The 2,391-nt window shown below is 41.7% G+C and overlaps 1 protein-coding gene across 2 annotated transcripts in view; it reads left to right on the top strand.

Moving 5' to 3' along the window:
- msra (methionine sulfoxide reductase A) overlaps positions 1–2,391 on the top strand; it is a 78,896-nt gene that overhangs the window by 6,018 nt on the left and 70,487 nt on the right. Inside the window, exon 1 of one of the 2 annotated variants that reach the window (XM_015372821.1) lies at positions 1,156–1,656. The exons of the other annotated variant lie outside the window; for it this stretch is intronic. The gene's annotated coding sequence lies outside the window, so the exon portion shown is untranslated. Of the gene's footprint in view, positions 1–1,155; positions 1,657–2,391 lie in introns of those variants that run through there. 2 annotated transcript variants of the gene reach the window in all.

The following is a 2,391-nucleotide window of genomic DNA, read 5'->3' on the forward strand; positions in this document are numbered from 1 at the left end:
GTTATTTATAAAAACAAACCTAAAAAAAAAACAACAACAAACGTTTATACCGTACTTTAATTTGTAAAACAAATGCTTGGGCCTGTAAAAAGTTTTTGTTCCTTGATTTCAATGTTTTATGGAGTATTTCATTGTATAATAACTGTAAAAAAATAAAGGTTTCTACTTCACAGATTTCACCTATCGCGGGTTCTTTTTGGAACGTAACCCCCGCGATAAACGAGGGTTCACTGTAAAAGGCTTTTCCTGGCATCTAATCTAAATAAAAAAAGAACAAAATAAAAGGTTGGACTAGACACCATGTAAAGGTAGCTGGAAAAACTTGCATCCTGATCCAGTTGAGAAGCTTTTTTGTAATACAGAGATTGTTTATTACAAAAAGTAGTAATTACAAAAATAGAAAAAGTTTATATCACCACTGATTTTTATATAAAAAAAACTGGGAAAAAAAAAGAGACATGCTATAGAGATTAAGCCTAATTAAAAGTTGTTTTTTTCAAAGTAACCCAGTTATGATGCTGCAGTAAAAGATACATTTATTCTCAGACTCTTTTCTATATCTTTAGCACTGGTGCCAGAGGGCATGTGTGGCACTGTATGTGTGTGTTTGTGAGATAGGGAGCTTTTTGTGGGCTCAAACAGGCCGACAGCAGCAGTAAGTTGGCAGTAAGGGCAGTTGGCACAAACCTGTTCCCTCTTCAGTACAAGTGAGGGCGCTGAGCCTTGGCACACGATGAATAGATCAGCACTGGCATTGAACAAAGGGCTCAGGACACACAGAAGCACACAGTCCCTGCCCTTTATGCTGGCCTTTAGATACGAGCAGTAAATATAAAGGTTGTCGGGTGAAGAGGTGTTGACTCAGCTGTATCCGAGTTCTGTGTTGCAGAGACTTAAGACCCGATTAGTGCAACGTTCAATGTTTCAGCCTTTTCAGAGAGTCCTTTAAAATCTGATTCACAGTTAAACATGCGATGAAGTTGCTCAACTACTTTGGCTGATTTGGAAGGGGTTGGACTGGGGAAGGAGGATGTGGGAGTGTAGGGGCTAGGAGGGCGGGGGTCTGCAGCGAAACGGCGATCGGGACGAACGGGGAGGTTCAGGCGGAATGGCAGACCTGCTGGAGCTTCGCCAAAGCTTCTCGGGAACGCTGCCACGGTCGAGAGAGGGGTGAAGAAAACGCGAGGGAGAAGAGGGGAAAGGAAAAAGCCTATGCTTGCAGTAGAGAGACTTGGCAGGGCTTCATTTCTTTTGTCTGTCTGGTTTAAGGCTGCAGCGCCAGAGGAAATCAGGAAACGTCCAGGCATGGTGGTTGTGGTGGTGGACGGGGATAGCTTCATCCTCTGTGGCGATAAACAAACAAAAAAAAAAGAGTATTCTGACTAAATCGACTGGAAACTGAACTTCAGTGAGGTGGGAAACCAAGACAAAGACGTTTTTATTTTCATTTTACAAAAGTCAGCTATGGGACCGTTGGATGTGACTGGGTCTGGGAGCAAAGTGTCTGCGATAACTAAAACTGTGGAAAGTTCTTTAACGGAAACAGAACCGATTTGACATTGGTATTTTGCTAACAACCTTTCTGAACTGGACAAGGATGAACCGCAGAGAGGCCAGCTGGAGCCAGAAACAGGCCAACCTTGCACCAAGCAAGAGGTTTGTGTGTGCTTACTGGTTTCTGTCATGGAACAAACTGCAGGGGTCATTGCTGGCGTTTTACAGAAAAGTTGACCCAATTTTAACAGGGAGAAGCTAGAAGTTTAAATGTTTGAATGTGATAAAGCTAGAAGAAAGAAAGCAGGCCAGGTCGGGCCAGGGTCACAAAAAATGGAAACTATGTTATAGAGGGTTTGGCCGTTTTGCAGTTCCTCACTGAAATGTTAAGGAATAAGGAAAGTAAACACCACTTCAGTCTTTCTAGAGGTTTTCCTACCTCTTTAGACTGGGCTTTTTTGACCCTAAATTAAATATAAAGTGTGTGATGGTTTACTACAGTGGTGTGGCCATTGTCAGAGCAGGATTTCTAAAAAGTTTCTTTAAATTTTTAATCTTGACAGCCTTGGTTGATGAATCCCCAGTAGTACAGCTACCTTCCTGGCTGCTGTTTTGTACATTATGGGTCTTTGCTTGCTACATTTAAACAATATGGCTATCATGGCTCTATGCTAGCTTTACAAATGCACCACTTTATCGGCACACATGCTGTGCTACATATACAGAGAAAAGTGCAATGGTTTGTTCTGCAATGATGGTGGATATACCATATTTTTTATAAAAAAGTATATTGCACATAAACAAGTAGTATTTCCTTGTTTATCGTTGGTTATTTCCTCAATGTGGCGAGTGGAGGTGCTAACTGAAAGAGGCATCGGTGTCATCGTCTTTAGTACC

This window comes from Cyprinodon variegatus, unplaced genomic scaffold (assembly GCF_000732505.1).
Source record: "Cyprinodon variegatus isolate N-32 unplaced genomic scaffold, C_variegatus-1.0 Scaffold76, whole genome shotgun sequence".
Taxonomy (NCBI): Eukaryota; Metazoa; Chordata; class Actinopteri; order Cyprinodontiformes; family Cyprinodontidae; genus Cyprinodon; species Cyprinodon variegatus.